General features: G+C 41.6%; 1 protein-coding gene across 2 annotated transcripts in view; it reads left to right on the top strand.

Moving 5' to 3' along the window:
* GPR158 (G protein-coupled receptor 158) overlaps positions 1-24,984 on the top strand; it is a 199,224-nt gene that overhangs the window by 60,053 nt on the left and 114,187 nt on the right. The window lies entirely within an intron of this gene.

Genomic DNA, 24,984 nt, shown 5'->3' with positions numbered 1-24,984 from the left:
CTCTTTTTTGCTTCCTGTCTTGATAGGATCGCTGTCAGGAGAACTCAGGAGAACTGCCTTGTGCAGCACGCTTTCTTTGCAGGAGCTGTTGATATTTAATATTTGCAGTACACGGCTTAAGAAAAAGGTGGAGAAAGGAGTGGGTTCAGGGCTTTCAGAAATGCAGCTAATGACATGTCTGTGAAAGGACAGTCCAGGGAGTCTGCAACAGAGAGGTACATGTGGCTCACCAAGCTGGAGTGTCGCCAGGAGCATTACAGGGCAGTGATCAGTAATGGCCCCCACCCCGGCATGGTGTCAGTGAGCTATCCTGGAAAAGTCAAAAAGCCAAGGGGAGCAAGGGTGCTGTTTGCTCTCCCCAGCTTTACCCAGAGCAAACTTTCTGATTCTGTTTCCCCATCCTTGAAAATACTCAAGGCCAGACCAGTTGGGGTTCTGACCAACTTGATCTAGTTGAAGATGTCCATGCTCATTGCAGGGCAGGTTGAACTGGGTGACCTTTAAAAGTCCCTTACAACCCAAACTGTTCTATGATTCTATAATCGATGTGCCTGGTGGGAAGGAGCTGTGACCGAGCAGGCTCCTGGAAGCCATGGGGCAGGGCCGGGGCTGAAAACATCCTGAGCTGGTTGCTCCTTCCCATCGGTCAGAAGCTGTGGCAGAGCTGGTCAGAACCTGCAGCAGACGGTTCACAGTTTATGCTGTATTCCTTTGGAATTCACCCTATTGGGTATGTGTTGTGTTTGAGACTGACCTGCTCTACAAGTAAAGCATGAGCAAAGATTCAAAATGTAAGAGAAGATTTTATGTCGTCTAGAGCAGGGGCATAGAGACACCGATTACTTGTCCTTCTGTGGTCCTCTCCTAATACTGTCCAGAAGTCCAGAGCAGTGGATAGATCTGGATCTCTCACTACAGCCTCTGCTTTCCCAGGTTGCTGTGGGTAGAGGTCAATTGGCTGCTCTCTGGAGGGAAAATCAGGTTTCTTTTTCCTGCAGAAAGTGTGTCAGGTTTCCACGCTCGAGGATCTGTTAGTTACTGGGAAGCAATGTCATTGCTCGGTTTCACTTGCGTGTTTGTACCAGTGAAACTTAACAAACCTACTTTTTCTTATTTATTGCTATTATTGAAGTTGTAAACACTATAGAATGGTTTATGTACATGATGCCACTCCTGACAGCCCTATAATACAGTTGGTAGAATTATGTGTGTTATGTCTATGAGCGAGATAACTTGATTTGCACCATCTGTTGAATGGGCAGAGGAGCTGGCTCTGCAAACTTTCTAAGAGTGGTGGTCTTCTTGTTGCTGCCACAAACTGCTCACATGGCAGGAGGTATCACTGTGATGCAGGGAATAAATAATGTGGGATTTAACTTTTATGTTGAATAGCAGGATGAGTAACAGCTTATAATGGGAATGAATAGCCAATAATGACAGAAATGATGCTGGGGCAAATGGAAATTATTCCCATATGGTCTGGGGAAGATTTGTGGTAATGTATGAATGCGCAATTAATCTTGGGAAGGAAGGAAGGAAGGAAAAAAGCAAAATAATAGAAGGGAACTACCACTACCTTTGCCTGGTGGTGTAAAGGAGCAATGAAATGGGGAAGGAGTAAGCAGCAAACAACAAAGAAGCTGTGCAACCAAGTTATCTGCTAAAGCAAAAAGAAAAGACAGAATGCTATGGACTATATTTCTTCAGAAATCTATGTAGTGTCTTCATGTTGATATTTATTTAAAGCTTGGTTTAAACATCATGATAATGCAAGAGGAATTTTTCCACTAACTTTGACTGTATTTGTCTTAAAAGTTGTGCAACAAAGAATTTTTTTTTCCTTTTATTTCATGTATACTAATTAGAACTGAGAAAACTGAAATATGCACAGATTGGTTTTAGAAATTGACTTCTTAAGTACGTTTTCTTCAGAGACATTCACAAATGTTTTGGTGCCTAATTATTGGTTTACCTTAGCTTTTCTCCACAATTTAATATTCCAACTTCAAGCCATCTCTTTTGGTTTTCTTAGAACATGTTTGTCACATGTGTTCTGTACCCTTATTTATAATACAAAAGTCTGGCTATTGGGGATTTGTAATCCAGTTTTCATTGTTTGCACCATTTTTTCTGTTCATAAACTGCTTGGCTGATTATATGTGAGAGTTTGGGTAAGGGAAGATTGACACTTCTAATCATTCCAGAGTATTATGTTAAAAATACAATGATAATATACCAAAATGTCCATTTAACAGTTTAAAACCATTATTGTGAATGGTAAAGATAATGCGTATTTGGAATGACAGCTTTTGTATTGCTAGATAGTTAAAGACAACATGATTTCTTATTTATGAAAGCAATACAATGATCCTAGTACAAACACTTCATTAGTTTCTAGATGAGTGCGTTTTTGAACTGAACAACTGCAAATGAAGGAATATAAAATTTAAATGTTCTTTAGGAAAGTCACTTTGAGAGAAGTATCAGCATTGTGTAGTTTCAGTCCATGGCCACTGAGAAATGAAAGATCATGTAATTCCCAGACAAAAATCCCGTCCTTAATTTAGCTGAGAGTGTAAATACGTATCTGCTAATTAAAAATCTTATTAGAGTGTTATTAGAATTTCCCAATACACCAAAAAGCAAATCTGAAATTCAAACAGAAGGCTGAGCGCAAATGCAAATGTGTACCCATATCTTCACTGGAACAAGTGGCAGCACACAAATCAAAGGCATTTTTGTCTGTCAGTAATGATAATGGCAAAACCCAATAGTGGTTTATTCAACCTTGAACTTGATTTTATTTTTTTAAATGAAAAAATCATGTTAGTGAATTGACACTTCTATTCCTGCATTTTCTTGGTATTTACACATTTCAGTTCTGACACTGAAATTCTTGGAGAAGGCATCTAATAATTATTAACATTCTGGAGACTTGCTAAGAGGAAAAAGAAAATAGATCCTGTGTCCTAGATGCTGATTTCTTCTTTTCCTAGAAATCTTTTCCAATTCTTGTTGCACTGCTTAGGAGACAGCAAAGGGAAGACAGCAAAGACATGTTCCTGGTACGTGGGAAAAGAAAATAGCGGGGGTTTTTGTTTGGTTTTGGGTTGGTTGCTTGGTTGGTTTGTTTCTGCATGCTTGCTTTTAAACATGGCAAATCAGAATGTCTTGAGTGTAATCCAATGGGAAAATGAGACTAGGAGGTACAGTTTTGTTTTTTCATAAGCAGTTCTCAGTAGTCCATCCTCATTACATCCGTAAAGTTGCAACTGCAGCCTTGGTTAGGATTGAGGACAGTCTGATTAACGATGTCTGTCTCAATGAGGTTTAGCAGTGCCCAGCTGTGAGGAAATTTCCAGTGATTCTCAAATGGAAATGACGCAGGTCGAGGCTGCCCAGCTTGCTGTCGAGGCTACAACAGTGGCAGGTGATGGATCAAATGCTGCTGTGTTTTCTGGCTCAGTGGTGCTTACTGAATTGTTTAGGCAGCTTCTTATAATCTTTGGATTTTGGGGCAGATTCTTTTAGGCTGCAGACTGACCTCCATGGTTGAGAAGGGCCCGTGAAGAAACTGTTAAACTCTTGCTTCTGGCAATTATTAATGTGGGGTTTTAAAAATTATTTTATTTTTTTTAAAGGAGGGAAGAGTAGAACATCTGATAATAAGGCCACTGGATAAATTTTGCTCAGGAAGCTGCTTTCTGCTGATAATAATCAAGTTAATTATTGATCAATAAGCAGTTAGGATTATATGATTACCCTTGCTTTGTTGGTGCTTTGAACAAGACAGCAGCTGTACCAGGAAGGCCAAGTCATGGCGGTGGTGGTGGGCATGAGTGCCTCGGAGGGCTATCAAATAAAGCAGCTGGTGGTTTGTTGCCTGGGGTCAGTGGTCGCCTGGTGCTGTGGACTTCTTGTGGCTGACTGAGAAGTGGATGGGACTGATTGGAAATGATATTATACTCCCCTTGCTTGAAAAGCATGAAGTGTTGAGTGGTTCTCTCTCTTTCCATGCACCATCAATCAGTAGGAGCCCATCCATCTTCTTCCTTCTGCTGTTGGATGGTGACAGAGGCTATTAGCATACTGATGTCATGACTTTTATCTGTTGTATCTTGTTGGACACAAGAGATGTAGACATGCTTTTGAACAGCTATACTGAGATTAACCTCTGCAGCTCTGGCAGTGCTTGTGGAAACGTGGAGATAAATGATTCTAAGAAAAAGACAGTGGTGGGTTTGCTTGTTTGTTTGTTTTTCCTGATGATTTCTACTTTTAATTACTGAACTGTCAAATATATTGGAAACTCCTGTGTTTCTACAGTCACCTCTCCATTGAGGTTATACAGTTGAAGCTGTGAACTTGTGCAAACTCAACAGCAGAAAAGTGCTGAAATTGAGCACTCTAATGCTTGGTCCTGCCCTGGGATAAAGAAAGTCAGATCTGGCAAATTTGTAAGGACACTCCAGGACCCCAGTGTTGCTAAATGGGGAGTCTACTTGGCAGTGGTTTGGAGACCAGCCATCTGGGTTGAGTAGGGACAGTTTTGCCGCTTGGTGGGTAACGAGCACAGAATTTAGGGGCTGCAAGTGACAGGAATGGGGGAAACTGTGTTACTGTTCTTTAAAATTAGCCCGGTTTCCCACGGAAAAGATGTGTTCATGACTGTGTTTTGTGACTATCACATCAGCCAATTGGCCAGTACAACAGTGGGATGGAGGTCACAAATATGTTATGGTCCTGCACATTTTGTGAAGAGGAAGGAGTGGAGGAGAGTGCAAGCTCTCCATGAGGTGAAAGATGAGGAGTGACTTTCTGTTTCACATAGGAGAAGTTGCACAAGTGCAGGAGATGTTGGAAGTGCCCCAACCATTTAAGCTGATTTAAGTAAAGCTCACAGTGAAACACGAGGTACATCTGTTAAGAAACCAGACATTCTTCATTGTACTGCCTGTAGAATTTTTTTTTGGATGGTAACAAAGGCATCCAGAGTAGCAAAAGAGATGTTAAATCCTGTTCACCCTTTATATAATCCAAGGTCTAAAAGCAAGGACTTTATGTTCTGTCAATACACTAAAGCACTGCACAGTCTGGGCAGGCATTTTTGAGAAAACTAATTTCTCACAAAATTCAAGGGACAAAGCCTTGTGCCAGCCCACAAGCTTGCTGAATTCTTGCCTGCTAACCACAAAGGGTACCTCTGCAGATTGCTTTGATGGGATTCTGTTCCTCTGTGGCCTTTTAACTATTTTCTGTAGTGATAGCACACAAATGGGCAGTAAAGTGTTATACAAAGCAGCACTTCACTTGTCAGCTGCACCCCTGCTGTTGATGCTTCCCACTAGGGAGCCATTGAGTTAAATGGTGCATAGTCAGCTGGCTGCTTTTTTCTTCTCTCTCATGCAATGACTTCACCTCATTACCTCCCAGGTGAAACTGGAGCTGTCTGCATCAGCAACCTGCTTCTGATTTCAAAGAATGGGTTAGGATTTATGACTGTTGACTGTGGAAGGCAGGGGCATTGGAGCACTAGCCTATTTAAATCCATTCTACCAACTTTTTCTTGAGTCACTGCTTCTGGAATTAAATTTTGGGCTTTCTTGGTCACTTTCAAATATTGCAGCAGAAAGTTGAAAAACATAGGAATGGAAAGGAGAGCAACACTACAGCAGAAAATACATGTTAAAAATATTCCCTCCTGAGAAATGGCACAGTAATCCTAGATGTAACATTCAAATAATGCTTGCAGCATTTCATTTATCGATTTTAAAAGTGTATAGCTAAATATCTAAGTATGCAGAACATAAAAATGCATTAGTAAAAGAAAGGGGAATAATTCTGGTTTGCTTGCTTCTCTGCTCTAGCAGCTTTTTAGATAACACAGACTGAATGCTTTTAATTGTCTTTGTAAAATACGTTTGAAAATTCATCAAACCCCTACCTATTATTCTAAACCAGTTATTTAAAAAGATGCAAATCCTTTCATTTCTATGGAGATGAGCAGTGACAAATAATTATGAGTGTAAGCTAGGATCAATTGTATCTGCAAATAAAAGCCTGTGCTCTCCCGGGGCGTTTGCAGCTCGAGAATGCCTGAATCCAGGCTGCCCAGTGAGATGTTCCTTAGCATTCATCTCCTAGCAGGCTAATCCTACGCTGACAACACTTAAAAAGAAGAAATCTTTTTTCTTCGTTTTCCCTCAGCATTCAGCATAACCTATTTAATACAGAGGCAACAACTAAAGCTAAAAATGGCAAGCTTGACTTGTTCTGTTACTCTAAAACCTGATGTAGAAACTGAGGAAGCTGGACCATTTTTGTGTGTGTTTAAGACAGCTGCAGGCAAAGTATGAGCAGAGTGGAAAAAAGTTCTCAAATTCTATCCCCAGGCGTAGTCTCATACGTGTGCACGTGGTGCTGTTTGCAGCGCTGTTTCTCACAGGCCCCAGGTGGGAGACGTGCTTCCCACAGAGCCCTTGGGAGCTCTTCATGTGAGGGTGCTCTACCAGGTTCCATGCCTGCTTTCTGATCCTCCTGGAGACTACCAGCTTTCCATTAGCGACTGCTCTGAAGACACAAAAAGTACTGGAAATGTGGTAATACAGATGGCTTGAGAGTAAGTGCCTTGGGAAGCTGACAGAAGCGGTATGGGGTTGTAGGGACATGGTTCGTCCTGGCCGAGAATGCCCAGCTTCTCCAGCCAACCTAAAGGCGCTTCTGAGTATAGTGTTGCTTTTTGTTTGCATAGATTTCTCTGAAAGAATTGTTAACTCACATAGACCTGCTGATTGCCTTCTTAATTCCTAAACATTTCATGTGTCCTGTGTTATGGGCAAGAATAGTGTGGTTTGGTTTGTTCTTCATATCAAAACTGGTAATAGGCTTGATTTTGTTTGCATCAAACTGAGCTAAAAAATGGATGGGAAAGAGGAGAAAAGCAAGAAGCAGAAAAAGACACCGAAAGAAACTAAAAACAAATTTTACAAAGATGTGCTGGAGGGAAGAAAAACAGCAGAGCAATTCCTGCAGGTGCAGTTTGGGGCTGCAGCGGTGCCTCCCGAAAGGTGAGGGCTGGGAAGGGCGGACAGGAGGGGAGGCAGCGCTTGGCGAGAAAGCCTGGGAAGAACATCCCCCGGAGGTCAATGGCTGTAACACCGAACTGCATTGATCGCCCTGCCCGCTTCCCCGGCTGGGAGGTCCTGGGGCAGGGATCATGCGTCTCTGCCGTCCGCTGCTCTTGTGAGTGCTGTACAATATTTCAGTGCTCTAGTGAAACGTGTGAAAACCTGGAAGGCACCTTGAACACAAGAGAAGTTTGCAAAAAAACCAAATGGAAGTGGGATGTTTTGGTGTTAGGAAATGGGAAGTGAATTTTACAGTTCGACTGTACCCCGCTAGTCTCAATAAATCACTTAAATGAAGTGCTGCCGTGAGGCATGGAAGCACCAAGGAGGTGTGAATGGATTAGTAGCCTGGTAGCTAAAGGGTCTGTCTGAGAGGTGAGATGCATTTTCTAAGGCGCATTCAGAGATCAGTATCTTGCACTGTTGTGCAGAGTCTGAGAGAAACCACTCCCAGAACAATTCTGAGTGCTAGAGCAGTCTCTGGGAATGCGAGATGCAAGTCTGGGTCCTTCAGCACAAGGGAGGGACCTGGACCTGTGATGCCTACTTGCACCACAGTAGATGTAGGTACTTTTGTTATTTCAGTGCCTGGTGGAAGACTACAATTTCTGCAACCATAATTGAAGGCATGTTTTAAGTATACAGAATTTAAACTCTCCCTGTCCTCACCAGTACTTTTCACTGGAGTGGATTCAGATGGTTAAGTAGTTTGAATATGACCAAAACAATTATTATTTTGCAAATAACAGTTGAAAAGTATTTGTTTAGCCCTGCCCATGGTAGTTCTAGAGCTTTCCTTCAGCCCGTATAATTGTTGTAAGTTAGCAAAATAGGAATGACCCTAGTTTTTCAATGGAGGCACGAGATCCGCTCTCCGCAGTTGGCAGGATTCAAGTCTTTTTGATATGTCCCTCAAATGACATAAGTTTGTTAGGGGAAAGGCGGTGGTGTCACAGCTGCGTAGCAGCCGGCAGCGCTCGCAGCAGAGCTGGGGCAACCACGCAAGGCAAGGGGTGTGGGAAGGGTCCTCAGCTGGATCTGCTGGTTAAGATGACTGCAAATAATATAAGTGGATAGCTGCGGACGGTCTTTCTCCCGAACAGAAGGATGGCCGTGGTCCATGTGCACCTGGCAGGGACCCCCGCATGGCTAGCAGCCAGGGTTTTGTCTGGTTATAAGTGGGGAGGACAGGGGACCACAGCCTTTGTCACTGTGTGGGACTGATGCTTTCAGGCCGCTTACTACCTCCTTGTGATCCATATTAAGTAGGGCAGAAAGTAATATTGTGCTGTGCTAGGTATTTTTTGGCAGAAAATTTGTGATTTGCTAATGGCCTTTCCCCAGTTAAATGCTGTACAACTACATTCTTGTAATTAATATTTAATTGGACATTAATAGCACTTTATGCAGAATTCAGATGTGCTGGTGAGACTTTGCTGCATCTCGGAGCTCCAGGCTGTTGTGCTGCTTAGAGAACAGTTGTGTGTGTATTTTAAAATGATACACCAACAGATAGCTCTGCTTACCTCTCTGCTGTCAAGGTAGAGGAAATATAGGTAAACATAACTGCAAGTTGTTTTGCTCTATGAAATTTTACACTGACAGCAAAATAAGACCCTTTGAAGCCACAGTTACTTCAGAAGACTTGACAATATATTTAGGAAAATATCATGATTATTGGAGTGAAACTGGCACTTGGTGTTTCCTTTTAAATTTTTACCTACAAAATTGAAGTTTCATAAAAATTACAGTAAGTTTTTATCTTTCTGTCCTCTCTGACAATTTGATCTCTTAACTGTGTTGTCCGGTGATGTGGCTTGATATCTTGTGTTCCTGAGAATAAAACATCGGACTGCACTGCTAAACAGAAAACCTTAAAGCCAGGCCACGATTAAAATCCTCATTGAAATTAAATTAAGAATAATAATGGGGAAGAATCAGTCTTTCTGGTGAAGTGAGTGTTGACATGCTACATATTGCCTTTCAGGTTTGAATGAAAATGCTTATAATGTTTTTCTTCAGTTGTCATTCAACCCAACATTAATTACACTCTAGGGCTTCCCCAATGCCATGTTTGTGAGCAGTATGTAAGTGACAATATGATTATGTAAAAATGTTTGGTACATGTGTTGGCTTTGAGGGCTTAGATATTTGAGCAAATTATTCTTCCAAAAGCTGAGGAACACTTGACATCTCCACAGATAACAGGATAACAGCTTTGTTATGCACCTTAGTTTAGGGCTGTATTTTGATTGTCTTGCTCATTTTGGTAGTTTCTTACTCCAGCAAAGTGACCATGAAAATCAGAGAAGCAAACCAGTATGGAGAAGACAACAGAATCTCACATGCAAAGAAGGAATTTCTATTGTAGCTGTACGACATATGCAGCTATGACACCTACTTCTGAGAGCAAGTGAGGAGAAAATATACCTCAAGTTAGTGTCTTCAAGTGGGGGGTGCCTCTTACCTCTGTGAAAGAAGTTTGTTTGAACATTAAGTTTAACAGAACTCTGTGAAGTTACCACAGAATCACAGAATGTTTGGGATTGGAAGGGACCTCGAAAGATCATCTAATCCAATCCCCCCGCCAGAGCAGGAACACCTAGATGAGGTTACACAGGAATGTGTCCAGGTGGGTTTGAATGTCTCCAGAGAAGGAGACTCCACAACCCCCCTGGGCAGCCTGTTCAGTAGTTCTGTCACCCTCACTGTGAAGAAGTTTCTTCTCAAATTTAAGTGGAACCTCTTGCATTCCGGTTTGCACCCTTTACCACTTGTCTTATCGTTGGTTGTCACTGAGAAGAGCCTGGCTCCATCCTCATGACACTCACCCTTTATATATTTATGAACATTAATGAGGTCACCCCTCAGTCTCCTCTTCTCCAAGCTAAAGAGCCCCAGCTCCCTCAGCTTTCCCTCATAAGGGAGATGTTCCACTCCATCATCCTCGTGGCTCTGCGCTGGACTCTCTCCAGCAGTTCCCTGTCCTTCTTGAACTGAGTGAAATTTTGTAATAAACATCCTGATTGAAATCTGTGTAATCTTAATAGGAATAATATTCTAACAGTTTTCATTTCTAATGAGCTGCTGACACATTGAGTTATGAATGTGTATACCAGGATGACGGCCTAAAAGCATTAAGCAACTTACCCCCATTTTTTCTATAAATTAAGAAGCATGTCTTAGATCAGAAAGGAAGGTGGAACAAAGGAGGATGTGCAGCAGGGCAGAGAAGAGGGAGCTTGAACTGGCACCGTTTCAGGTTGCACACGCGGAGAAACCTCCCCAGGAAGCACACGGAGCCGCAGGAGGGCGGAAAGGGCAAAACCAGCCTGTGTGCTGGAGACAGCCTTTCCAAGCCACCCGGCTGCTCGGGGGAGAGACAAGTTAGGACATGAGAAGTGTGATGGGTTTGCATGATAAAGCGATAAGATGCTCTCGATAAAGAGATTTAGGTGATTATTGAAACAGTGAAATTCTCATAGCTCATCTGTGGCGTACTGCTATCTAAAAACCAGCTAATTACTGAAAGCGAAGAGGTGTGTTTAGGCTGCTAGAAGTTCTGCCAGTGGAAATGCTTTTTTGAGGAAAGGGCTTTTTGTAATGCAATATTTTGGTTGTCTAATAAAGATGTGAATCAGGCCATGACACAGCATTATATTCTGGACTAGCTTTTTCTCTAATCTGAAGTGATGCTACAAATGCATATTCCAAAGGGTCTTCAGTTTTGTTGGAAACAGCCTACCTTTGTCAGTCCTACCAGTGAAGTTTAGGCTGAGTACATAGCATCTTTGGCATACATTATGGTGAGTAGGGTCTTTAGCAAAAATAATTCAAGTCCTGTTAACACTCATGCAGTCATGTAAAACTTGTCCTCCCTCAGAGAACCCACAGTCCACTTTGTTGACTTCAAGAATAGCTCAGGGTTTGGTTTTTTTCATCTGCTAACACTGAAATCCAGCAGTCGAAGTGGTAAAACTTGACAGCTGGTTGGCATCTCAAGGCAAATCTGCACTTTACAGCAAGGAGAGGGACTTTCTGAAACTGTGAACTGAAAAAACAGGATTTGGCTATTAAACATGTTTTTTGAAAGTATTTATTGATAAAGCTGGAATTTGGTGAGGACCTGGAAGATGATGTGGCTAAATGAGTGTTATTTGCAAATTGGCAATAGCAGCAAGGCGGCCCTACCTTCTGGTCCTCCTGGAATCTGCTGGTAGCTGCTGTCATGGGTGGCGCTTGAAGCTATGTGGGTCTTTTGTGTTTTAGATTTTACAACTTCTAAGTAGTCTCAACAAATGAATTTATATTAAAGGAAATTATTGTAAATTGAAGTGTAAAAGCAGAATGAAGCAAAGTGGATTTGATTCTAGCATCATTAGCTAGTAATATCAATGAGGTGATTGGAAGCACTGAAGTCACTGGAATTTTGTTTATTTAAAAGAAAGGCAAATGAGAACAGAATTGGATCCTTCTCATTTTTTCTTTCATGTGTCTGTTACAATAAATGTCATGTGATGGAGACCGTATACGTCTTTTGTGCTGTGCAGCTCTGAACATGTTATTGTAATTCTGAAAATAACCACTAATCATTTCCTGAAGAATTGTCCTTTTTGATAAACCGCTGTGTATTTTCAGCTGCCTTTGACTTTATGCCACTAAAAGCTGGTTTGCCTTTCAAATGTGTTGCCTCAGCTGTAGTTTGAGGTTCAGCAGCACAATTCCCTGTGAGGATAAATGTCTTTGTCTGGAAGATTTAGAGATTACATAGTTGGGGAAGGAGCCTGAGGGAGAAAGATGTTGGATGGGGTCCTTGGGATAGTAAGATATACTAAATTTCCCCTTCTTCCTCTATATTGTTTATTTTGACATGAGCCAAACTAAAATGAGAGGAACTTAACCACAGTTTTCTGGTGGGAAGAGATTAAAAAAAAAATTCTGGTTCAACAATGTGATTTTTTTGATGGCACATGTCAGCTCAGTTCAACTTGGTGCAGAAAGCTGAGGAGACCACCGTGGTAGTCGGCTGGGCTGCAGCCCCTGCCTGCTCCTCCAGCAGCTGCCTTCTGCCTGCAGACCTGTGCCCGTCTTCTCCCCCCCAGGCTACATGTTTATCTTAGATTGCATCTACATTTTGTTGAAATTTTGCTTGATATTTTTCTATATTACACTCTCACAGTTAGAAATTTTTCATTGCCAAACTGTGCTTTAATATAGATTCTGAATTGAGTGTAAGTAGTGATCCTTGGAGGTACTGACTAAACAAGTCTTCCGTTACTGATTAGAAAAAGAATTTTGAAATTTGCTGATTTGTAACCTATAGATATTAAATGAAACCCATATATAATAGACTATGTGTGCTAAGGTGTGATTCAGTGAGGACAGATGTTGCAAAGTGGTTGCTGTAGTACATTGCAGTATAGAGTTGCTACTAAAATCAACATGAAAATTTGTAAAAAAAGTGTTAGTTTTTAATGTCGATAATAGATCTGATAACTTTTACTGTAAAGTATTTTAAATTCCTTGTAGTTCAGAGACACATTGTTGCTTTAGCTGTAGCTAACTGATGGTGATCTTAAATATCCACTCCAGTTGTTATTTCTGTTACTTTCAATGCAGGTTTAGATGCAAACATCTTTCTTTGGTGGCTAAGTGTGAGTTATGTGGTTTTTTTATATTAAATTTATGTGGTTAGTATTTATGTAAATTTATATTATTCATATATATTATTTTAACTTAACAGTATTATTTACTTGCTAAGAGATGAGTGCAAATTGAGATGTATTGTTTTTTTCCCCCACTCTCTGTAGTTATTTCAGAGTCTTGTAATAGGAGTTAGTTATGAGCTGTGGCTGAGGAGCCTGTAATATATCTTTAGGGTGGGAGACAGTTTTCAGGATACTAATAGCTTCTATGAATATCTGGGTAAAATTTTGCAAGGTGCTAAAGAGTGCCATTGGAAGTAATGTTCCTGTGTTCAGTCTGTCTTGCAGCTGGGGAAACTCTAACAAGAAAAAAGAGGCCGAATGCGAGGTCCTGCACCTGGGTCGGGACAACCCCAGTGTCACTCCAGGCTGGGGGATGAAGGGATTGAGAGCAGCCCTGCCGAGAAGGACTTGAGGGTACTGGTGGGTGAGAGATTGGACATGAGCTGGCAATGTGCACTTGCAGCCCAGAAAGCCAATCGTACCCTGGGCTGCATCAAAAGGAGCATGGCCAGCAGGTCGAGGGAGGTGATTCTGCCCCTCTGCTCCGCTCTGGTGAGACCCCACCTGGAGTCCTGTGTCCAGCTCTGGAGCCCTCAGCACAGGACAGACATGGACCTGTTGGAGAGGGGCCAGAGGAGGCCACAAAATTGATCAGAAGGACGGAACAGCTCTGCTGTGAGGACAGGCTGAGAGAGTTGGGGTTGTTCAGCCTGGAGAAGGCTATGGGGAGACCTTATAGCAGCCTTCCAGTACCTAAATGTGACTTATAAGAAAGATGCGGACAGATTTTTTAGCAGAGCCTCTTGTGGTAGGATAAGGGGTAATGGTTTTAAACTAAAGGAGGGGAAATTCAGGCTAGACATGGGGAAGAAACTTTTTACAATGAGTGTGGTGAAACACTGGCCCAGGTTGCCCAGAGAGGTGGTAGATGCCCCATCCCTGGAGATATTCAAGGCCAGGCTGGACGGGGCTCTGAGCAACCTGATCTGGTTGAAGATGTCCCTGCTCATTGCAGGGGGGTTGGACTAGATGAGCTTTGGAGGTCCCTTCCAACCCAAACTATTCTATGATTCCATGAAGAAGTGTCAGGGGTGCAGTGTATAAATGCCCGTCTGTCCCTCCCTCACGTGTGACGGCTGGAGGCAGATGAAGGGGCACTGGCGCTTGCGGTGTGTTCTGTAGGTGGAGATGTTTAACTGCTTGCTCACTTCTTTACATCTGTTCCCCACCCAGGGAACTTTTCCTTCACAAAACTGCTGGTTGTTGCAACAGAAGCCTGTAAAAGTTCATTGGGGAAATGAAGTTCTGCGTTTACAGTAGATTGTAATTTGAAAGGTAGCCAAATGCTGAGTGTATCCAATACGTTTCCCAAAGTTACTTTAGTCTGAATATAATTAACTTCAGTGTCTATAACTTACTCTGCCAGTACTAGCATCACTGCCAATATTAACAGTTTTTATTTTACAGGTCAGAGTAATTATAGACAGCGTATCAGTTTCAAATGAGCTAATAAGGATAGCAAAGCATTATAGCAAAATCTAAATACAATTTAGATTCTCAGGTAACCTTCTCTGTGTTACAGGAATACTTTAACAGTATTTACATTATAGCAAGCAAATCATTACTTTTTAGAGCAAGGATCCTTTATTTTTTCTTTCTCTTTTTTTTTTTTCCTTTCAATACTTCCTTATGGATAGATTCTGACTGAATATCCTGGCATTTGTACTAGTTCATTAAAACACTTCTCATGGTACAAAGCTTTATGAAATGCCTCATCTTGAGAGGCTCTGAGGATTTATAGGTGTCATCAAAACAGAAAGTCCCCCACCCCCATGATGTCCATAAATAAGAAAAAGATGTATCGTTTTCAAGTCAAGCGAAAAAAAAGCCTGTAGCTAAGTAAAGGAAACATCTTCCTAGTGAGAGACAGGTAAGAATTGTTAGTAGGCAAGTCACATTGACAGTCTGCTCAAGTGTTTGTCCTGGCGTGACCATGCAGATGCCTATGAACTTGTGAGCATTTCAAACCTTATCAAGAACCTCCAAACCTGACCTGGGAGCATGCAGGCTCTGCAGGTTGGCAAGGCTCCCGTGCTGCTAATAGAGAGCACTTTGCTTTGTCATGTGTTCATGACTTTTTTTAACCTTTGAAAGATGGCTTCTGGGTTTTAGGCTTTTCATCGCATTTTCTGCAGCTGACTCTCTGGAAGGTTGATGTGAGTGGGAGTAGGATTTTAACTGTAACCTTCTGCCATGGGCCGTTCATGCAGCTTTATTTCTATAATATAGTGAATACAATTCTATAATATGATAACTATATAAAAAACTTTTGGATATAGTTATGATACAGGATTGCATTCACAATATTATAGGGTTACAACTTTTGGATGTAGAATCCATAAACTTCCTGGAAACTATGAGGCACCGACTGTACTTGGAGAGTTTTCCTCAGACCCGCGAAAACTCCATAGAAATTCTCATCTTCAAACTTGGCTGCTTTGTAATTCATTTACCCTGCGGAAACATGCTAATACAAATTACCTTCAGGAGGTTTGTTTTTTAACAAAGTCAATGGTCAAGATGGAATTTTAGAAGTCTCAGAATAGAAATTTGGAAGACTCAATCTTGTGTCCTATTTGTGCTGTTGGAAGATTTGGGAAAGTGCTGCTCAGTGTATTAGAACTGGGAAGGCTCTTCAGACTACCGAGGAGGCTGGTGCCTGGATTTTCACCTCTTGCTTCATAAGCGCTGGGAGCAGGAATCTGTTGGAGTGAGGCGAATGGAGCGAATGTGGTTCCCGCGGGTGAGGTGGGAGACTTTCCTGGGGAGGTGGGTCACAAGTCTTGTGTCCTTGTGAAGATGTTGCATTTTGCAGCAGAATAAGAGTAGGAAAGACAGATGGGGAAAACAGTGATACGAAACATTACAGTGAATCAATTTTGCATGTTGTCATTCTTGTGGAATTGTTAACCCGGGAAGACAGGTGAGCATTATTTATTTATTTATAAATATGAAACAAAATCTGATGATGTTAACCGCAGGTTAATGAAATTACTAACCAAACATTTTCACTCTTAATTTGACAGTTGTTTCCTTTCCCATTGTCACCTTTATAATATCTACCAACTAAAATCTATGCATGTGCGATAGGACCTGGTTCTGCCTTCATTTGTCCTCCTTCACAGGTTGATAGAAGAGGTAACTGTGTTGCAACCTCTTCACCTCAGTTCAAAGTTAGAGTTAAAAAGTGAGGTGATGTGGAGTGAGGGTGCATGCGTCACATTAAGGCTGGCAGGTCTTTGATGCTATTTCTATAGTGGCTTCCAATAAAATGTGTTTGCTCTGTCAGATGGAAAGTAAACTTGACGTTTTGTTGAGTCTGAAGCAAACTCTTCCAAGCATCATATTGTCTGCTGAGGTTTATACGTCTGCAGTGTACTGCTACCAGATGCTGTTGCACCATTTCTGAGAGCTCTGAGAACAAGAGGTACACTTCTATAATTAATAATAGAAAACAATTTCCAGTTTAATTTTAACGATGTCAGAAAAGATCCAGTCCATTATGCTTTGTGAACCAGCTCCTGGCAGCTGCTGAATAACAGCAAGAAAACTCCAGCTTGCTTGCTCTCCAGTGGATATACCATGTTGCTTGTTATTCAGTAGTCCCTGTTTTCATGCAAGTTCATAAAATAGAATTGGTGGGTGGTAGGTACCTTACTACCTGCAGGCCACTTAGATTCCTGTGTTCTAGTGTTACCCTTCTGCCACTGTGTATTTCAAAGTATTTGAAGAAGAAACAATTACAGTGCAGATAAACTTGCTGGATTTTCTGACGTTTTTAATGATCCCTACGAAACTGGCTTCCACATTTGCATTCACATGCTTTTAAAGTAGTACTATCACTCGTTACCCTGCCAGAAGAAGGAATACAAAGTTCCAGAATTTGGGATCTGGGCTCAAAAATGGTGCATTGCTGAACTGAGGGAAAGCAGACTACTGACCACGTTAAAACTAAAAGAGTATTTCATCCTTCCAGCTTAGATTTGAACTTAACATTCATTTTGGTGTTTGTATTGTTATCTGGGACCCGTTGACCCATGGGTGATGTGCTCTGCTGACACCCACCTAAAATTTCTGGGGATACAAGAGGACTTTCTAAGACAGGGGCTTTCTGTTGGAGACAGGACAAGGGAATATTTGCTTTTGTATACATGTCTACACACAAGAGTTTATTCTCAGTCTGTTAAAATAAGAATGCTTCTTATAGGTCTATATGAAAGCTGGTGTTATACCATGAGCTTCAGAGAACATCATTATAATGGGTGGCTTTTGTACTATCAAACTGAGGCTGGCCGTAGCTTTGTGTAGAAGAAGAGTTCAGCTCGCACAGGAAACAGCAGTCAAGCAGAACAGGGAAAAGTGGTTTATGATCAGTGGGGCACAGGAATAGCCTAGTTGGATTAAGTGCAAACCTCAGGGAAAAATAATGATGGGCGGAGAGAAGTGTCATTAAATATCAAAAGTGATAATTTAGAGGCAGCCTTCCAAGGAATTTACAATCGTGGCCAAACTCTCCAGCTCCAGAAGGCAATGGAGGAGTGAGATATGAGTCATCAAGGCTGCATTGGCTTTGGGTGAAAAGTATGAATCTGGATTTGAGATAAAGGGAAGCAGAAGAACAGAGGAAAGATTTTCATGTTGTCTGTCTAGAATACGATGGCTCTCTATAGGGAGGTGAATCACCAGCCCCCTGACCCTAGACCTTGAAGTGAGGGCTTAACTATAGGACAGTTACTACTCAGAATTGGGGCATTTTTTGCTCAAGGCTGATAGAGGTTGCAAGAAGCGGCGAATGTTCAGAGCAAAAAACAGGCGTACCCTCATTGCTGATCTCTTTTTGGTATCCTACATGAGAAGCAGTAAGCAACTAGACAGGTTTTAATTTATTAAGTGTATTGATGTTTTGTATTTGTTTTAGTTATAACCTTTTGTTTCTGATTTATTATCCAAAAAGTGTAACTGTTATGTTTCCTTATAGGCCTTTAGAAGAAAATGTGAATAACCAACTGTGAAAACTTGGTTAAAAAAATAAACATCAATAAGTAATACAAAATATTTGTTTGTTTGTTTTTTAATACGTTGCAAAATTCTGCTAGTTTGTTAATTGTTCAGGGAAATGTGTATAGGTGGGAAGAGTGCTCCACTACTCACAACTACACCCTCCATGGGGATGAGGAACAGATCCAGCTTTTCTCTTCACCAAATGTTTTTGGAAATGCCTTATATTCTTGCAGGTTTTGGCAAGTTTTCTGAATCCCCTGGCTTACTGTGTGGCTCATTTTCCAGGCAAACTTTTGCAACACTTGCTGCCACGTCAGAAATAAATGCAGAAGTAGTTGGCAGAACCAGGCGTCCAGAGGTAAAAGACCTGTGGGTATTTCGGCATATTCCTTGACAGCTTTTGGAAGGTCGTCTGCAGATAATGTTTGGTATTTCCAGTATTGCACATGTGTAAAGCACAAAATTACCCTAGTGACAGGAAAAAAAGGGTAGAGATGCGGTATGAAGAGAATTCCCTTTGATATAGGTAAGACACTAAGGAAGTTAATTAGACTTTGCTCTAAATGCAGTTTAACCTGTGCTAATAGTAAAGAATGTTTTACTTTATGCTCAAAGCCAAGAACATCTGGCCCTGAGAAAGTGCCCTCAAATTAATCGCACTGCATTATTTAATGGCTATAAAATTATCAGTCCCTTTGGTGTCTGTTAACAGGTTCCCCTGTAATTGCTGAGAGAAGTAATTGTAATTTTGTTGTTTAGCACGTTAATCAGAAGTGAAGTTTACTCTGTTCTAAAATGATATTCAGGTTACCGATGACAATTCCACTCTGCCATACAAAGATATTTTTTTTAAGTAGCCTGATTGTAGTCTGCACAGTAATGAAAAATGTGTTTTAAATACTGTCGTTGCTGAGAACCTTTGAGTGTCCAAGCTACTCATCCTCTGAAGATTTCTGTAATAATCATCAGCTGACCTTGGACTCCCCAGATGTGTGACAACAGCTGATGATGAGTTCCCACCCCGCTTTCCCAGTAACCTGCTTTCAAATCCTGCAAAAATCGCCTTTCTTCCTCTCTCTCAGTCTTCTAAGCAAATACTGTGATTTGTATATATTTCTGATCTCCTCTTTTCCATTTCTTTGCAAAAAGCACCATTTCCACAAATTTATTTATTTTTTCGCTAGCACTCGAATTTTTGTTGCGTTTGTGCCGTAACATGCTGATAATGTTGGTATCTTGGGAGCGATGGAGATCCAGAAGGGAACCTTTTAGGGTTCCTCAGACATACAGCTGGGGAACTGAAATGGTTCACATTGCAAAAGGGTTAATTAGAAGTTAAAGACTCTGCAATCTCTTACATTTAATGAACGTTGTCCTGCTGGAACTGGAATGATTTGACATTAACTTTTTTGCTTGTGATTTGTCAGCAGTAACAAACATCCTAACAAAAAAACAAAACGTTAATAACTTGTTTCGTTTTCTGAGTGTTTTGACTGAGATTAATAAAAATTAAGATATTTTAACTTTAACAGTCACATGTAGCTTTTAATTATCCGTGTGAATGAGCTGAGACTCCTTACCATCAGTATTTACTCTGGTCCCACGGCTTAACAAGACCAGCATAATGAAAAATCACATTAAAAAGCAGTGGTGAGTTTTTAGCAAAGCTTCAAACTATTGGGACAAATATTTTCCTGACAACTACCTTTGTTCTGAGCCGAATCAGATCAGCTGTTGCTGTGCTTTGTTGGACTCAAAATTTAAACAATTCAGTGTCATTGTAACTACATTAGTGTTGGAAAAAACATTTTAAAATAGAATTTAAACAAGAATCCACTCCACCGATGCACTTGGGAGGAGAAAAGCTACAGGGGCCTACCTGGTAACCCTGCAGTGTAAATTACGGAGTGGCCAGCCCTGTCTTGTCCTTTTGGAAGAAAATGTTTTATTTGAAGAGAAGCAGCTTATGAGTAGTAGTGACTTATGAGTAGTACTTATGAGTAGCTTATGAGGCTCGCTGCCTCCCAAGCTGCCGGGTGATGCACCAGGACCCTGGATATGTGGATGTGCCCACTGTTCGCTTCTGAGGCTGCAAACAACATGTAATGAGAAAATATGACAGGTAGAAAACCTTTTCAGTGACAGAGCTGTCATTGACTTCAGCAGGCAGAATCTTAACTCTGACTTTTATCTTCTTCCATTTACAGGGTGTTTCAGAAAGATGGACCCAATTTGAAATCACACTGCTTTGAAATCGGGTCCATCTTTTTGGAACGCCCTGTGTTTTTGTGGGTGAGTGTGCTTGACAACATTATCAACAGGACCAGAAAGGAGCTCTCGGGGTCTTGCAGGACACCAGCCTGCTCCAGCTGCCATCATGTGCCAGGCACAAAATAACTCTTCTGTATGTAGCATTTTCTATAAATTCCCTACATGCTTCCAGAAACCAGAGCAAAGAAACGTGGGCTTATTTGTATTATTTTTGCTATGTTTTTTCTCTTTGACGTTGTTCTTATTCCAGGTGATTTTAGCCAAGGGAAATGTCCCCATTGCTCTCTGCATGCAGAAATACAGATTTTGAAAGAAGCTCTTTGGATAACTTGAAAGTCTGACTGCATTTTTGGTCCTTTTTATTTTCTTTTTTAATTCTAGAAATACTGTTTTAACCCCTCTGCTCCAGAATGCCATGTGCCAGATTTATTTGGTGGTTTATCTAAATTTCTAAATTGCGTGTTGGACACGATGCCACATGCTTTCTCTTTTAAACTACTAGATCCTTTTTGCCTTGTTCTTCCCTTCTGTTTTCTGGTGTGGATGTAACACTAGCCTTGTGTTTCTGCTGAATACTTGGTCGCTTTATTTCTGGCTAATCAGATCTGAGGAAGGGCTTTGCTTCTCTTATGCCAGGAGATTTGGCTCAGACTTCCAAAACAATTGCACAGGCTATTTGAAGGATTTCTTTTCTTCCCAACAGATCACAGAATCACAGAATCGACTGGGTTGGAAAAGACCTCAGAGATCATCGAGTCCAACCCTTGGTCCAACTCTAGTCCGTTTACTAGATCATGGCACTAAGTGCCATGTCCAATCTCAGTTTAAAAACCTCCAGGGAAAGCGAGTCCACCACCTCCCTGGGCAGCCATTCCAATGCCTGACCACTCTCTCTGTAAAGAATTTCTTTTTAATATCCAGCCTAAATTTCCCCTGGCAGAGTTTAAGCCCATGCCCCGTTGTCCTATTGCTGACTGCCTGGGAGAAGAGACCAATCCCCACCTGGCTAGAACTTCCCTTCAGGTAGTTATAGAGAGTGATGAGGTCACCTCTAAGCCTCCTCTTCTCTAGACTAAACAGCCCCAGCTCCCTCAGCCTCTCCCCATAGGTCTTATGTTCAAGTCCCTTCACCAGTCGTGTTGCTCTTCTCTGGACCCGCTCCAGCACTTCAATGTCTTTCCTGAACTGAGGGGCCCAGAACTGAACACAATACTCCAGGTGTGGCCTCACCAATGCAGAGTACAGGGGAAGGATCACTTCCCTTGTCCTGCTGACCATGCTGTTTTTGATACAGGACAGGATACCGTTTGCCTTCTTGGCCACCTGGGCACACTGTTGGCTCATGTTGAGCTTCCTGTCAGTTAGTACCCCCAGGTCCCTTTCTGTCTGACTGCTCTCCAGCCACTCTATGCCCAGCCTGTAGCGCTGCAGGGGGTTGTTGTGACCAAAGTGCAGCAACCGGCACTTGGCCTTATTGAACTTCATCCCATTGGAATCAGCCCATTTTTCCAGTCTATCCAGATCCCTCTGCAGAGCCCTCCTGCCTTCCAGCAGGTCGACACTCCCTCCCAACTTGGTGTCATCAGCAAATTTGCTGATGATGGTCTCAATCCCCTCATCTAAATCATCAATAAAGATGTTAAACAGGACTGGACCCAACACTGACCCCTGGGGAACACCACTAGTGACTGGCCGCCAGCTGGATGCAGCCCCATTCACCAGCACTCTCTGGGCCCGGCCGTCCAGCCAGTTCTTAACCCAGCGTAGAGTGCACTTGTCCAAGCCATGGGCTACCAGCTTTTGCAGATATATTCTTTATCACAATAGATTTTGCCAAATTTATCCTTTACAACAAGCGTCATAAAAATTAAATCAATGCAATGTTTTTTAACTGGTTTAGATGATGTATCTGTGTTTATTCAGGACCTGTTTATTTAGAAATAATGTCAAGATAAATATTAATTTAATATCTTATTTTTTGAGCTGACTGCATAATTTTAAATATATTATGTTAAACTTGGGAGTCACTACATTATACAAATATTGTGAAGCTGAAAGTATAAACTTGCAAACCAGGGAACAAACAGCTGGAATAAATGTGCTGTGTGAATTATACAGACGCAAAGATTATGATAGAGCTGTTCCAAATGGTAAACAAGCCATCTATAAGTACTAATGGCTGGAAGTTAAAGCAGTGCAAATTCCGTTTAGGAGTGTGATGTCTGGAAGGGCACATCAGAGGAAGGCTCACCCCATGGCCATCCGCAGCTTCCACTGTTTGCCTCGACACTTGCCACTGGGCGCATAAGAGACGTGATACAAGCATAAATGGAGCTTCTGGTCTAACCTAAGGTAGCTGCTCATTCACAGCATGACTTTTAAAAAGCTGATGGCCCCTAATGAAGAAAAAATACTCAGGAATATGGTGGTTTTATTCACACAGCTTTGCTTTCACATTTATAATGAAATCTGAAAGCAGGTCAGTTTTATCCTTACTTTTTTTTTTTTGCTTATGAGGAGGTGGATATTTTTCACACATCTACTTTTTTTTTCAGTGCTAAGTTCTATATGGATCAAATCTTAAGTAACTCGGCAGCAGATTAATATTTTACTGGCTGTGTCTACACAGTCTGTTGAGGGACCCCGCTCTCTGCTCGTGGCCGCTCTGTGGGCTCCCGCGGCTGAGCCGGGGCAGCTTTGCCGGGCTGGCTCAGGCTCTGGGGTGCCACTGGGGGCACTGGAACCAGGGGCCACTTGCCAAGGCAAGGACAAAAGTGGCTTGTGTGTGCCCACCCTGTGTTGTGCGGATTCACCCACCGGCAGCCAGGAAAAGTCTGTGTCTGATAAAATAAACTTGATGAGATAAATCTGGACTTTGCTAAACTCCTTCTGTACATCAGCGAACTCTTACTCTGTTTATTTATTACCTTTTGTGCCATGATATTTACCACTGTTGATTAATGTAATATTAACTGTTAAATTATTTGTAAGAATAAAGGAATGTTTTCTTTCCAGCAAAAGTGTTTTCTCTGGTTTTGACCACATGATATTTAGTGTTCTTCCCTGCCTCACTACTGCAATTTCTTGAAAAAAGTCAGGCTGTAAATAGTTCTGTTTCCATGCATTGTTGAGCAGAGTGGAATTTCAGAGTTTGAAACTGCGTCTAGAGGGATCTAGGCCTGCTTTGTCTCCTCTCCTTCCTTCCTTTCAATGTGGGATTATGTGGACTGCAAGAAACAGAATTCAACAGATGGTTTGTAAGGTGTGCATTACAGCTGCCAAAGGCTGGAAACAAGGATAATATCCTAGACCAAGGAAAGATAACAGTGTTTGAAAAATTTTGTTCACTTTCAATTTCTAGACTCATCAGCAATAATAAAATAAAATTTACAGACTTTTATTTGGTGTGAATATTGATTGTATGGGAAAGGATCATCAGTAAAGGATTTATTTTAATGCAGTATAGATTTCATGAGCCTGTGGCACATTTTGTATGAAGAATTTTTTCAGTGAGAATGGGCTATGGATATGGTACTGGTGGTACTGAGGTGTTTGCGGATTTCGGTAGAAGCTACTTCTTTTCTTCCTTGCCTTCAAAAATAAAATGTGGTCTCTATAGCAGCACCTACTATCCCATTACAAAGCAAGAAGCCAGAAAGGCAGAAGAGAATTTTCCCCTGAAAGGTTCTTTTTACTACTTTATCTACTTTTCTGTGCTTGGCTAAAGACGTTTTGCTGTCATTGGACTTGCACACACACATCCCACTTCGATTTCTTCCGTCCTCCACTTTGTCACCAGTCACGTTTCTGTAGGGTGAAGATGAAGTGTGAAGAAAAATGACTTGTGCCTTCTCTTTCCTGTTTTTTCTTGCTTTCATGTTTATACAAAGGCTGAATGAATTTTCCTTGCATGCCACTTTCCTGCTTATTAGTTGTTTTCCAATAGCACTTGCAGACCTGCCCTGCATGCACAGACATCAGATTGGCAAAGGGCGTGAGAAAAGACGATGCCATTTGGGGCACTGAGGCAGAGAAAAGCAAAATGGCATTCCCAACATCAGGCAGAATTATGTCACAAAGCTGAAATTTGAAATTAAAAAATTGAGTTTTTCTGAAGTGTCAGTGCAGACTGTCCTTTCTTGGCTTGCATTTGATTTTTTAAGATCTTTTTTACTAAACCCTGTCCTTTGCATCTTCCTCCCAGTCACAGGCAGTTAGAGACTGAAGCACGTTCTAAAGTCAGACAGTCACAAGCAAGTGAAATGTAAGGAAGTGAGAGAACAGAAGGTATTTTAGTTAAATCATTCTGTTGCTCAGTGAGGAACTACTGGTGTCTAATTCCTGTTCCTGGAGGCATGTTGCGATAGGTACACCTTTACTGATGGGAAAGGCATCTAGTACAGTAGCCTGCTTTGATCTGATAAAGTAAAATAAGCTATGCTGGGGGAAAATCCTTTTACTGGTGTTTCTACCTTTATATTGCCCCACTGTTTCTTCCCTCTGTACTAGGCAGAATCTATTTGTTGTACAGAAATGGACTGACAGGAGGTGTTCTGTCACTATATTAAATTTGCTGTGGCTATCCTGATGTCAAAATTGAGCAAAAGTGAAGTTGAGTTAAAACAAAACCTTTTCACGTGTTACTTCCCCAAAAAGGAACAAGAGAGCTTAGAAGTATGGGGATCCCATTGGTTCAGGTTTGCTCTCTTTCGCCTAAGTCAGACTTAGTTCTGCAGCCGTTTTCTCTAACCAGTTGTTGCCTCTGTTTTGGCTGGGTCAATCTCTACTCCATGGTTGGCAGAGCGGCAGCAAAGGTT

Source organism: Columba livia, chromosome 2 (assembly GCF_036013475.1).
Source record: "Columba livia isolate bColLiv1 breed racing homer chromosome 2, bColLiv1.pat.W.v2, whole genome shotgun sequence".
Taxonomy (NCBI): domain Eukaryota; kingdom Metazoa; phylum Chordata; class Aves; order Columbiformes; family Columbidae; genus Columba; species Columba livia.
The sequence above is the reverse complement of the archived record's forward strand: the minus strand, read 5'-3'. Positions and strand labels throughout refer to the sequence as shown.